The sequence below is a fragment of the Psammomys obesus genome, unplaced genomic scaffold, assembly GCF_907164565.1.
Source record: "Psammomys obesus unplaced genomic scaffold, mPsaObe1.curated_primary_1811, whole genome shotgun sequence".
Taxonomy (NCBI): Eukaryota; Metazoa; Chordata; class Mammalia; order Rodentia; family Muridae; genus Psammomys; species Psammomys obesus.
The window spans coordinates 512,439-527,340 of record NW_026596143.1 but is presented as its reverse complement, the minus strand read 5'-3'; the positions used below and the strand labels follow the sequence as shown (position 1 = coordinate 527,340).

The window sequence follows — 14,902 nt, the reverse complement described above, 5'->3', positions numbered from 1 at the left end:
TGTTTTTTAAGGCAGGGCTTCTCTGTGTAGCCTTGGCTGTCCTGAACTGGCTTTGTAGACCAGGCTAGCCTTTAATTCACAGCAGTCCACTTGCTTCTGCCTCCCTGAGTGCTGGAATTAAAGACATGCACCACCAAGCCTGGCTAGATTCTTAAGATATCCACAGCCTCCTAAACAAGTTAAGGAGACATTGGCCATTTTGTAGTTACTTTTTATCTTTGTATTTGTGATGCAAAAGATATGTAAGTAAAATATACAGAATCATATGCAGTGATATATAAAAATAAAACCGTGAATTGAAACAGTGAATGTAAGAATTTCAGAAGGGTCTGGACCCAGGCAATATACACTTCTTAGCATTACATTCTTAGGCATGTATTATTTGCAACTAGCACGAGCTTTTGTTAGTTGCTCAGTCACCTTTAAGGAAGTATAACCAGGGTGCAGAATGGTGGTAAAATCAACCACTCCTTGGAGGTACCAGAACCTCAACTCTTGATGGATGCTTTCAGCATACTTGACTTTATAACACATTTTCCAGTTGGTTCTTAGAAGAATGTTAAAATCCAGTCTCCAGAGTCTGTGATCTCCAGCATGTACATGGTTAACAAGCCTGCACCATCTCGAAGTCTACAGGAGCCTCTTGGAAGGCAAGGGGCTGACATCTGAAGGAATATATGGCATGGAGAATGAAGACTGTAAGGGGCCATTTGATCCAGTTCTCATATTCAACCTTGTTTTTTTTATTTCCACTATGTTGCTTTGCTTTGCATTATAAAGGATGAAATCCAAGTCCTCATAGCACTAGTTACATTTTCTAGCACACTTCTCAGAAAGAAACCTCCTCTATCAATAGCCATCAAGGATCTTAATACAATAGGCATGACATTTCCAGAAACTTCCTAGACTTTTACTGAAATCCTCTATGTTACTAAGTAAATGCATGGATCAATACAGACAATAGCACAGATGGAAGCCGAAAAAGCTTGTCTTGAAATCTAGATTTATTTCCAGACTTGGCTCTTCCATCTATAATAAATAGTTATTTAATGTTGCATTGCTCTGTTCTTCCTGTCCACTGCCTGTGTTTTATTTCTTTTCAACTAGGTTTGCTTTTGTGTGCAGGATTGTGTTCTGTAATATATAATGCAATATTTTCGTATGCGAAAATTTTTTTGCTCTGACCACAGTGTCCTCAGCAGCAGGAGTCACAAGCTACGTTTATTTCTTTTATTTGATTTGTGAGAAATATTTGGCCTCCCAGTGTGTGCCACTTTTGTATCTTCTGAGATCTGAAAGCCGATATCTGCTTCAACAACACGTTCTATTGATGCTGACTGAGCTCCCAGGGCACTGTTGTTCTGATGCTGTTGCAGAGTACTGCAGTGCTGTTGCAGAGTACTGCAGTGCTGTTGCAGAGTGCTCCAGTGCTGTTGCAGAGTACTCTTGCTGTCCACTAAACTGCAGAGGATGAAGACAGCATGTCCACATTTGTGGCTTTGAACAGCCTTACCATCATTGTATTTTTACGTGCCATAAAATTGAAAACATCATCCATATTTAGAACCCAACCCCAATTATGGCTTAGTTATCTGCATTAAACTTTAAAAAAAAAAAAACAGAATTAGGAAAATCTTAACATATTTCTGTAGTCTTAGCATATTTCTTTAGTTGCGGTTGTACTCCCTGTTTACTTGAAGTGCTAAGTTGGCATTTGAGAAATCGCTAAAATAATTTATTCTCTGTTGCCACATAGAATGTCAAATATAGTATGACAGCATACTATATTTGAAAGAGGCCATTTGATATTAAGCCACTGTCACAATTTTGAAATCACAAATCTTGCTGGCGCTTGGTATGCCTACAACGGAAAAAGCTTAGAGTGACCTTTTGAAATCTCTGAGTCTATAATCGCAATCTTTTCCCTCAAGCAGAGTTGACCTTTTGCACACATCCTACCCCATTATGTACGATGAGGTCTGAAAAACAAGTCCCTATTATTTCACCTACAAAAAGTATGCTATATCTTTATATATAACAAGTAAATCTTTAAAAATCTTTATTCTTAGTGTACACTTAGTGTTGATTCTATACACTGGTATGTAGATCAATTTTTATATGATGTAGTAATATCTAGTTTTCCTTTAGAGGAATAAATCCAATGATTTGCTACCCAGTTAAGGATGTTAGACTTCCGTTCAATTCCATCACAATGGATCCATGTCTTGTATTTAGCTTGTGAATAATTATCCTTTTCTAATAAGAAATGGTTTTTAAACATCTCTACAAATGATGGTTGTGATATTCTAAAAGTAGAATCATACAGTTCTGAATAGTTCAGTTCCTTTTTTCCTGCTTGCTCTCTGGGGAATTTCTGAGCTCTGTGAAGTCCTGTGTTTTTCAGCTTTCTTCCTTTCCCTCCCTCTCTTTCCACGCTTTTTTTCTCTTTCTCTGGGACAGGAAGTAGAGCCTGTTGACCTCTTCTGGATCCATCCCAATGTCAGAAGGTGGTCCCTTCAAAAAGATTCCAAGTCCAGGATTTCTTCCTGATTTTATTTTTCAGATAACTGTGTCAATAAATAAGTTGTAAAAGTTTTTCCCTTCTCTGCTCACAGCTGTATAATGACTGAACTCCTCCGAGGCTAATTATGGAGCTCTTTGGTTTTCCTCTTAGAGAAACTGGTGTTATCTGCCTGTGTCTTAGAGCTGTCCTGTGTTTTCCTGACAGGGTCTAGGTTGGGGTGGGAGGGCACACTGAATCCTGGGCCATAGGATCCTCCCTCATCAGTGTGCTATGTGGACACTCTGGCCACAACACTTAGCCACAGGCGAGTTCTGAAGAGTGGCTAGGATGACTTTCCTTGCCCATCTGGCCTCAGTAGTGACCTTTTTAATATTTAGGGGAAAAAAAGTTATGTTATGGTAAAACTGTTTCCTGTGAATAAGCATAATAGAAGCGGAAGGATTCAAAAGCCATACAAAATACTCTATAAAAAGAGTTTTGTGCATAACCCCTTTCATAAATTGATGCGTGGGAGGATGTCCTGGAGAGCCCACACCCGACGCACCCACTGAGTGCTTCCTTGGGTGCCTTGTGCAAGGAAGGCCTCCAGATTATTCTCTGCTTATTCCTGCACCCGAACATTTTCCAGTTCCACTGCGCTGACATCATAGTGGCCATCTGACCTTCCCTCCACCCACACACACTGTACTCAGGGTCACTGGCTGAAGCTCTGGGCTGGTGCTTGAGCACTCAGTTAAGAGCCGACTAACGTGAAAAATGAAACTCTGAGACAGGGAGTGGAATGGAGACTTGGAATGGAGTTGTGTATGTTACCTGCACATATGTCCTCACTGCTAAAATGCTGCTGCCCTGTAATGTGGCTCTTTGAAAAGGCTCATCTGTCTACTTAGTTAGAAGAAGTTAAAGATCTGTCTCTTCTCTTCCAGAAAGTTTCAACTCCCAAGTATCCCTCTTTATAAAGTGCCTTTCTTATTGCTGGAAAAACAGCCAAGTGAACGTTGTCTAATTAACACTTTCACAGAATTATCCCTAAGTTTCCTTTGAATATTCTATCCAATCCATCTTACGTATATTTTTGAGATGAATTTTGTTAAAGTTGTACAAAAAGCATTTTGCAACAAATGCAAAAAATAGTTTCTACCCACAGGATTTTTTAGGTCTAAAAAAAATAATAATAATAATAATAAACCCCACACAGTCCAGGCTGGGATGCAGCTTAGTGGTTGAGCCATGCTAAGCAAGAGCAACCCCTCGGTTTAATCCCCAGAATCACAAAACCAAACAAAATCAATGAACACCCAAAGATGAGAAGTTCAAGGTAATATGAGTCACCTGAAGAGTGTAAAAGTAAGGCTAAAGGAGTAGAAGGTCTTGAGAAGGCATGAAGGGAATGTTTTGGGTGGTGAGGGGTGTAGTTCAAATTTAAGGGGCACAAGGAGAGACCTTCCTCTCATCTTTCCTGTAAGCATTTCTGCTAGTCCAGGGTTAAAGGGATCCTGTACACGAAGGCTTTATACTAAAGCCATGCAAGCCTAGAAGTTCCTGCACAGATGGAAAACTCCAGTACTATAGTGCTACCTCTGGAGATAGAGGTCTTGCCTGCTGGAACCCTATGGATATTTACAAAAAAAAATATGTGAAGAAACTACAGAAGAATGATGCAAGCTACACATCAGAGAATTAGCCTTGTCCCATGGCAGTTTTTCCTGGGATAATTTCTTCATTTCTTTATGTGAGGATTCAACTTCTCTGTCCTCACAGCATTTCTCTCAACATTCAGATGCATACCCAGGAATTTCCCTCTATCCATTTAACCAACACTAACAGTTTTGGCCTTTCTCCATCCTCCTCCTTCAATCCTTGACTTACCAAAAAATATAATCAGTGGTGCTTTGAGGTACTATTACTGTGTGATTATCACTCTATCACATGAGGTGAGTTTTTCTTTGGGGTGGGGTTATCATTTATGTTCTAGCACTTTAAAGATAAAAAGTAAGAAAATGATAGTTATTTGTCATTATTTAATGTTAATTATTACTGATTTCAAGTTATGCATGGTCCTTTAAGATGGGACATTTCTTCCAGCATTCTTTCCATCCTCTGTGTGAAATGTAATCCATTTCGGTGTTTGACAGGGTAGGGAGCCCTTTGAAGGACTCACTTGAGATTACAGAGTTTACTAGTGAAGAAGCTGGTAGGTCCCTCCTCTCTCCTCCCTGACATCATCTCTCCTTCCATCACCGCATAGTGTCTCGCCTCATTATGCCTTGGTCATTGTACACAGTCTTTAAGGATGCTGCCTGAGCTATAGTATGTAGTGCTTTTGTGTAGGTAACACAACACTGAGAGCGGTTTGCATCTCTGCTGGAGTCTACCTTGCTTTGCCCTTGGAGTAGTGAGGAGAAAGCATAGTTTTACGATCTTTTGTCTTTTTCATTATGTTCCTTGTTTGTACTACAAAGGATAAAGCCTCCTCATATGGCCAGGTGGAGGATGAGACTTACATCTCCAATCTAATACTTCCTTAGCAGGACTATTGCTTGGAGGCCACAGGACGCACAAGTCTCATCATTTGGCTGTCCTACCATCAATTTTGTTCATGCCATTTCTATCTACCTCTATTCAAGAACTGATTTATTACAATTCAGTTTCTTCTGCCACTTCATCCTAAAGTCTATATAGTACCACATTCTGCAAATGCTAAGAAGATTGGTGGGAGGGGAAATCCTAGGTTTCAGTGGGAGCTTTGATAACCTTGTGGGAAATTTAACCTGAACAAGAGGAAGCAAACGTGTTTCCTCTCAAACCCCCAACTACTGTTACTGCAAATGTTCCTGTTCTGTCGAATGCCCTTCGAAACCTGTAGGAAATTGCAGGATTTGGATCAGTTCAACTCTAAGGTGCTGAGGCTCACTGTATACCCATGATCTTTAGAGGGGGCACACGTTTCTGTTGCTATGGCTCCTTCTGGGGCCCTTGGGATACATGGATTTGTCATTACTCATTGGGAGACGTAGCTATCATTAGCACAAAGAATGAAAACAAGTTAGAAGTAAACGGCCTTTTTGTTTGTCATCACAGACAACGTGCATCTGGCATTTTCTCATGGAAAGAGCTAGACTTCCAAGACAGCCTCATCTAGAGCCTTAGGAAAGCAAACGAAGGAGTTAAGGAGATGCTTTTATCTGGGTGGGTGCTAGCATTCAGGGAACTTCAGAGAAAGCTTATCTAGTGTGGTAACTTGGTGTGACTGACTATGTACAGGTTCTCCCTGTTCGTGGGAAAATGAGCCCTGGGACTTGGGCCTCAGTTGTGACTCAGTGTTTCAATGTCTGGTAGCTGCTAAGAGGAGCTTTTTGGATGGTGCACATGTTCTTATCATAAAGTAGCAGAGCAGTCTGGGCAAATGAGTAGTCAAATCATTAGACCACAGAATGCAGATTGGTTTCCTCAGATTGATTCAGGGCATCAAAGAGAATAATTGATTCACACTCCAGTTAAGCTCTACTCACTGTCTGGATCCACCCCCTACCCCCCCATCAATTATTGTTGAGGTCTGTGAAAATTGGCCTGTGAGTTGGTAAAGACTTCACATCAAATTGACATGGAGTTTTTTATGTGTTGATCTTCTTTACATTTGGGACTGGTCATTTCTGGCCACGAGGAAGCAACATTGTTCTAATGGCCACTCAGAACTATTATTTTTGGCTTATTGTTCTCTGATGAGGAAACAGAAACCTGACATTTTGCTGGATTCCCAGGACCTATGTCTTTAAAAACTGGAATGATTAACCTTCCCTAGGGACTTGTCCACTAGGGAGAGGGGAACATCTGGGGCAGTTCTATTTGTGGGGAAATGAAAACTTAGAAGAGCTAGAGGGAGAACATGGTAACTAACCTACTTTCTTTGCAGTCCCACAGATTAAATAAATAAACAAACGAGATAAACTGAAAAAAAAATAAGGAAGAGGACATAAGGACATTTGGACATAGTGAAGAGGTTCAGAATCTTGGAAGACCCATGATCTAGGCTAAGGGTGTGTGAAAAACCAGGGGGCACTTGGCTGTGGGCTGAGGCCTGGTGAGATTTTTAGAGAAAGTACAGGATATCAGGCGGACACTGAGAAAGAATATTCCTAAAGCGGTTAGGCAGATGGACCTTAAGTCCGTAATCTTAGACGCTTAGGTACAAAAGGCAGACCATGCTACAGGTGGAGCATGCACCCTGTTCACCAAGCATGGCTTAAGAGTTCTAAGCCCCTGTCCCTGCCTTTGAGCAAGTCACAATCTCTGTACAGAAAGTATATCTCAAAACTAACAGTTTGGCGCACGGCGATAAAAATTCTGAATCTTTGTGGTTCAACACATACGAATCCGTTCCAGTCAAAGTTCAGTTCAGTACATCAATGGGTACAGGAAACACCTTTCAGTTCAGTCCATCAATGGATACAGGAAACATGTTTAAATCTTCTAAGGTGTAAGGGGCAATATTTAAATGTGACTTTACAAATCCCACTGTGTTGGAGGATTTGTATCTACTTAAACAGTCCTGTCCTGCACCACCAACCTCCCACTGAGGTAGAAAGCTGCTCTAAGTATTTTTGCTTTGTCCTCTCTTCTTTGCTTTTCTAGAATATAGACTTTTCAACTGTCCATGTATATGCTAAAATATGATTCTGTGTTTATCCTTCATGGACGTGTAATGCTCTGCGTGATCCTCTAACACTCATTTCCTTTTTCTCTGTGACGTTATTTTGCAAAACCCCAGTGCTGTGACTTAATTACCCAGCTGTAAAAATACACTTATGTGAAACATACGTGTTTAGTCCACTGTCTTGTCAGTGGTCATCTGGATAATTTCTAAGATTTTTATTAGTATAAAGATCGTTAACATTTTTGTGTACTCATCCAGGAGAACACCTTCAAGAGTGATCCTCACTCGTCTAGTGGTAAGACTTTCTGAATTTTGGAATATGTAAAGGCTGAAGATATAGCACTGAGTACTGTGGCTTAGGCCTATAATCCCAGCATCAGGGATGCTAAAACGAGAGAACCATACGTTCCAGATTAACCTGGTGTAGATAGCAAGACTGAATTAAAAACCCAAACAAATGAATCCTTAGCTACAGCCTACCTGACTCACTGCAGGGCCGCCTACCCTGTCACAGACTGGCTAGATGTATTAGAGTGAGTGCACTTCTCAGGACTCTCCTGCCTTTCTGCTTTCAACCTACCCATTATGACTTCCTGAAGGTAGTGAACTTTGCTTCATACACTGTACTTCAGCACAGGCTTTTCCCTCAGGTCCCTGGCTTCGCGCTCTCTCTCTCTGTCTGCTAGCTGTGGGAACCACTGCCTCCTTCGCTCTGGGATTGGCACAGGATGCACACTGGATTCTACCTGTAAGGATGCGATGCCTCATTGGTAGCTCATTTTTCAAACCGTCTCCTGGTCAGGTTGTCCTAGAAAGTAGTTATCTTGGATGAATTAAACTGGACACAAAGCATTCAAGAGCCATCCAAACATTTGCTTGTATAAACAGGTTTCCCAAGAGAGGGACACCTGGTCACCGGGAAGGTACCTAGGCTGTGTGGAAGACAGGCAGGGACCACTGCAACAGTTACCGTGTTACTGAAGGACAAATTCGTATCAGCTCTCTCGAGAAAGAGCTCAAGGCCCAACTGGCACAAATAAGGACATCTTATTTTTCTTACTCAGTCTTAAGAACGTGGCTATCAAATACCAAAATTCTCTGCATATGAGGTTTTATTTAGATTTTTGTTGTAGCCTTTCCTTCTGTTCAATTAGCTAATTTGTCTACTGCGTCGTGAAGCACATTAGGTTACTAATAATTTCATACTAAAATGTCAGTATTGAATTTATCAGTCCTTTCATCTTTCATTCCTTCGGTAGTCTCTGTTCACTGTGCTGACACACACACTTTAGGTTCTAGTTGCCAAATGTCTAGAAAAGCTTAGAACTTTGTGTGTGTTTGTGTTTGTTTGTGTGTGTATGTGTGTGTGTGTATGTGTGTCTATTTCAGTGACACCTAGGGAGGCAATGCATATTTACAATAATGAATATAGATGTGAACACAATATAACTCTCTACTCATTTAGGTCCTTACCATCTTTCAGGGCATTGTCTGATTTCCTTGCACTAGAGACTAAGATGAGGGGCTAGCCTCAGTGGTTAGAGAACTTGCTCTGTCAGCATGACCTGAGTTTAGATTGTAAGAAACCCATATAAAACCAGACGAGTTAGTACACACACATAGAGCTGGGTGGTAGTGGCCAGGGCAGAGATAAGCAAAACCCAGATAACTGACTGGGTTCAGATGAAATCCTTGTCTCGAACAAAACAAAACAAAACAAAACAAAACAAAACAATCACAACAACAGAAAACAAGTGGTGTGGGGCAGGGAAGGCAAAGAGGTAGAGATATAATTGCATCTTAATTAAAAAATGTATTTACAAATTTAAATGCCGCTAAAAATTACATTTGGGTGACTAAATGTCCATGTCTTAAACAAATAGAAGACTTAACTTGGAATTGGGAAAATAAGAAAATGACTATGAATATGAGCAAAATACATTGAATCAAATCAAATTCTCAAAAACAAATACAACTGCTTCTTTAAAAAGAAAGAAATCATACATATATATATATATATATATATATACATATATATATATATATGAGGGGAGTAATAGAGGAAGTTATCTGAAATCAACTCTGGCCTCCACACAGACACACAAAACTGAGTGGAGTGCATCCATGTCCGCAAATGTACATACATGCCTAATACATAGACAGACACACACACTGACAAACATGAAAAATATATAACCCCTAAAGATTCGCTGGTTTACTTCTTTGTAACTTATGGTTTCTAGAACATTCGTAAACGCTGACTTTAAAAGCACATCTTCTGGAGATATCTAAGTTTAATAAACCTGTTATTTACAATCATATGTCGGGCTACCCTGGGTGGCGATTTCTGAGTGGACAGTTATCTGCCCGTAGTTTGATTCTTTTGCCTCTTTTCCTGGGGTGGAGGTGAGGTTTAGGTCATACAGATGTCATGATGGGAGCATCATTCATTACCAATGCTATTTGCCTTAGACTGCTTCAGTTCTCACACTGTAAAATTAGGCAATTTTCCCAATTATTTCTTTAAAGAAATAAAATGATATTGAATTTTCCAAATCTCTTTTCTGTGACCATCGAGGAGGGCACATAGTGTTTCCCTAAACCTATGAAATGTCTTTATGACTCAATACAGGGCATGTACGCTTCTGAATACTGAACTGTTCTTTTCTTCCCAGGATGAAATTAATATAATTGACCTGTCTTCCCTTGTTTCATACTGCTGAGTTCCGTAAGTAAAAATATGTTTAGTGCGATCCTTTCTTTTCCTGTTGTCTGGAAGAGTTAACAACAGACTGAAATGATCTCATTTTTCAAAGCTTATTAGAGTTTCTATGACATCTAGGTTTTGAAATTTTTAAAGGAAAATTGTGAATATATAGTGTTGATATAATTTTTTGGATTAACTCGGTACAGTTATACTTGCCTAGAAATTTTCTAGAAATTTCCAGTTCATGTAAGTTTCCAAAGTCCTTAACCTAAACTTATTTTTCTCTAGTCTCTTATTGTTTCTTTAGTCATAACTTTAACAATATTTATATATTTTTATTCACAATATTATTTATTTTATCTTTTTTGACTTGAAAGAGGTTAATATATTTACTCTTATGGTCTCCAAGGAATAAATTTGTTGTTTATTCTCCCAAACTTATGACTGCCTTTTATTTTCTTAACTTTTGACTTTTATCCTAATTATTTCCTTTCCTTAGCTGAATTTGCATCATTCTTCCTCTAAGTAACACTTTCCTTATCAGGAACTTCTGATCTCTCTGTATTAAATAAAAATAGAAGCTGAGCCCAATACTGCTTAAAACAAAACAAAAACCCAGACCCAGGAACCACAGACACTTTAGAAACAGACACTTTAGAAATGCTCACAGCAGGAGCTAGCACTGGCCTTGTACAGCACCCACAGGAGCCTGCGTTCAATCCCCAGCACCACATAAAACGCCGGCCGGTCTTGCAAGTCCTCTAGGACTGGGTTTCCACATTAATGCTCGCTCCTAGGCCAGGGTGACTCTGGGACACCAATTCCATGAGCTCTGAATGGCAATTTCTCTGGGACCTGGATTTGTCACTCACTCATTTGTCAGTACCTCAATCCTTTTCATTGGATTGTACCCACTTTCTGAGTTTTTGTGACAATTGAGAGCGCATGGATAAAGCAATTGGGCATGGCAGTGGCACATAGTCAGTGTTCTAGTAGCATGAACTGTAGGCATATTCCAAGCTAAACTTCAGATACATTATCTCTTTCCATATTCTGAGAGCTACACTATCTACATCTGAATCTTAAGATTATCATAAAATTTACAACAACAAAAGACTTGAAAATGGCATTAAAATATAAACCCTACGTAATTTAAGATAAATGTGACTTTCTATTGGTTATGACAAACGTCTGTCTAGAAAACTGTGGTATTCACTTTGCTGAAATCCATGTAGATATCCGATGGCTCAGGCTCTTGAGTCTTCAAGAAGGAATACAAAATATTTGAAGAGAACTTCAAATATTCAAGAGAAACACAAAGGCAGATTCAATGTAATGATATCATCACCTCACGGTGGGAAAGCATCCAGGCAGGGCGGCCAATTTCGCGTAAAACGTGGCAATTGGATTTCCTTTGATTTTTCTGTGGTTTATATAAAGCACTGCCTAACAATAAATTCACTTGTGCTCCACCACCCATTTAACCTTATTTTCCCTCTCACTGAGCACAGTTACTTCCTCCCATGGAAGAATTTAATAAAACCCTGAAATAAAATAATCCTTTGATACAGCTGGAAAAACACATTTGTCTCATCTGATTACATAAGTTAAAAGCACTTCACACAAAAAGCATTTTATTGCCTAAACCATTCTTACTTTATCTTTTGCGTGGTGATGTATGTATGATGTGTGCGTGTGTGTGATGTGTGTGTGAGTGTGTGTATGATGTGTATGTGCATGTGTGTGTGATATGTATGTATGTGTGTATGACGTGTGTGGATGCATGTGTGTGAATGTGTCTGTGTTGTGTGTGTGCATGTGTGTATGTGTGTGCATATGTGTGTAGATCTGCATGTAGCATGACTCTTGTGTAGAGTCAGAGGACAGCCTCCAGCTGTCACTCCTTGCCTTTCCACCGTGTTGGTGATGTGGTCCCTTAGATGTGGCTGCTGTGTCTGTAGGCAAGACACTTGGCTCCCGAGATTCAGGACATTCTTGGGCCTTCCTCCCACTTCTATTATGCATGCTAGAGTTATAAACTCTGATGTCACTGTGTCTGGCTTTTATGTGGGATCTGGGCACCAGAAGTCAAGTCATCAGGTTTGCTCTTCATTTGGTGAGCCATCTCCTCAGGCCCTCACTTTATTTTAAATCATAAGGTTCCAAGGAACTATAACAAAATTGGGAGCATCTGCATGCCATGCATCTACAAAAGGGGATTAACACCTAAAACCTGTAAGAAACTCAGACAACTGAGTAGCCCAAATTCCAAACCGCAACAAACGCGCTAACAAAATCTAACAGCAATAACAAGAAATGAACCCCAATATCTCATTTAAAATAATGCGCAAGACCTAAAAGGGTATTTTGCCAAAGGAGACACACAGATGACAGACAGGTATATGAAAAAGATGTTCAACATGACCGTTCATCATGGAAAGTGCACATTAAAATTATGCCAATGCCTAGCTAGGCAATGGTGGTCCATTTGCATTTCTGTACAACTAATTGAGGTTGAAGGATGCTCTACTAAGTGAAATGACAGAAAGCCAGACACTATGCAATGACCCCACTTCTCTGTGGGATCTACATCAGTCAGACTAATAGAAGTAGAGAGTGGAACTGGAATTACTAGGAGCTGAGAACCTGGTAGAAAAAGGAGGCACTGATAAGAGGAACAGCTTTTTAGTTAGTTGAAATAAATACCTTTCTGAAGCCCTAGTAAAGAACTGTGTGAAAATACCTAACATGTTACATGTGTAAAATGTGCTGAAAAGGTTTGGGGTTAAGCATTTTCATCTAAAATTAATGGCAATTAAAGAAGTCAAACAACAAAAACCAGTAACTGAATGAGGTGATGGAGATGTTAATTAGCTTGCTTGTGCTAATTATTTCTCAATGAATATGAATGACATGACATAAATATAGATGACAATATACTGTGTCCTTCAAAGATTTTACATATATATATATATATATATATATATATATATATATATCCGCATATGTGAGAGAGACAGACAGAGGAAGGGAGGAAGAGAAGAGAATAAAGGAGAAGAGAAGAAAAGAGAGGAGAGGAGAGGAGGGGAGGGGAGGAGAGGGAAAAGGAAAGGAGGGGAGGGGAGGGGAGAGGAGAGGAGAGGAGAGGAGAGGAGAGGAGGGGAGGGGAGGGGAGGGGAGGGGAGGGGAGAGGAGAGGAGAGGAGAGGAGAGAGGAGAGGAGAGGAGAGAGGAGAGGAGAGGAGAGGAGAGGAGAGGAGAGGAGAAGAGACAGGAAGATAGTTAGTCTTTGGCAGAGTTTGTTTATATCCACCCAATCCCCAACCACTCCTCATGTCACTAGATGATGTCAATCTACGTTCTTCCCCGGAAGATCTCAGGGATACGGGGTGGCCACTAAGCTTTCCTACTTCGGGGAGCTTGAAAATCCCCAAAGTTTTCTTAGTTGACACCCTTTAAAACTGGAGGCCCTATACACACAGGGTCTGTTTCTATTTCAGCTGTGTATCCGTTAAGATGGAAAAATTTTAAAGTCCACACAGATGGTAAATAAATTTCTGCTACATGAGGCAGTTCCTGGAATAAAGCAATTTTCTCAAATAACAAGTGCCAACTTATTTTTTCAGCAGGAATTATTTTTAACTTTCCCAGGGAAGGGGAGAGACTGGGAACAGTATCCGTCAACTTAGGAATCCCAGTGGCCTTCCAGAAGAAACTAGTGTGTTCTAACTGCAGACTTGCATGAACGTGTGCACGTGCCTGTGTGTGTGTGCGCATGTGTGTATGTGTGTGCGCATATACACACATCCACTTACACACACAGAGCATGAAGGTAGTGTTTGTTCACTTTCTTGGGGAGGTGAATAGTGAGGGAATGAGAACATGGAAATTTTGCAGAAATATTTATGCTTTCCTCCAACATTTAGTTTTCTATAACTTAGTCCAAACAGTATAAAACTGACTCATATTCCTGCTTAGGAATTCATTAAGTCTTGGACAAATGATCATTAATCTTTGGACATTCTTTACACACTGTGAATTTTGGCCTGTGTGCCTAGATGTCTTCTGTAATAGTCTCCAGAGACATAGTTGAACCCTCATGGTCACTGGGCAGAGCCATCCATGGTCTGCAGTTGGCAGAGAATGCTGGTATCTTAAATAAAACCATTCTGTGTGCCAAATCAGGGTGATTCAAACACTTTCTGTTGTGGTAGGGTTTCCCCCTTCAACAGACTAAGAGACTGACCATTTAACATTTAAATTGTGTTGCTAACACTAATGACTTCGAAGAGGGCAATGCGACACTTTATCTTTGCAGAACACTTTACAGCTCTACAGTCTCTTAACCACCTTATAAATATTTATTTACCAAGCCACTGTAGGAGCAAGAAAAACAGAAAAGAATTTTTGCCTTACAGAGGTTATGGTTTAAGGAATAAGGAACGCACTGGGAGGCAGACTGAGTGATGTTGGCGGCTGCTCTGTAAATCAATAGTGACGTGATTATGTGACACCTCAGGAAAGCCCTCAGTGCTCTGCAGGTGGCATCTGGGAACGAAACATTTGCACAGAACAAGAAGACATATTTTCAGTAGAGAATTCCCAAGTCCACTTTCTGGAGATATTTTTGTAACCTTGCACTTGCTGTGGCAACTTTTGTTGTGTTTCTGTAACAAATTCTTGTGCCTGAGGGTAAACACCGACAAGGAAGTAGCTCTCTTTAACCACAGAGCTAATAAAAGCATTGGTGAGAATGAGAGAAGTGGAGAGTTCCAAGGGGAGCCATCAAGGTTTCCTAATGGGACACTTTCATTTGAGAAGGTACCTGACATACTCTAGGTCCGTCTGATGGAGAACTGGACCAGGAAAACAACAATACTCAATACTCTTCCATAATGCAATTTGTGCACTTTCAATAATAATAATAATAATAATAATAATAGTAACAACAACAACAACAACAGGAAAAGGCATGCATTTTTCATGTTTTGTAATTTTTTTCCTTTATTTATTACAAT

At 40.1% G+C, this 14,902-nt stretch overlaps 1 protein-coding gene across 1 annotated transcript in view; it reads right to left on the bottom strand.

Annotated features, from left to right (window-relative positions):
• The window catches only part of Dlc1 (DLC1 Rho GTPase activating protein), a 384,088-nt gene that overhangs the window by 329,986 nt on the left and 39,200 nt on the right, over window positions 1-14,902 (bottom strand). The gene's annotated exons all lie outside the window — the stretch shown is intronic.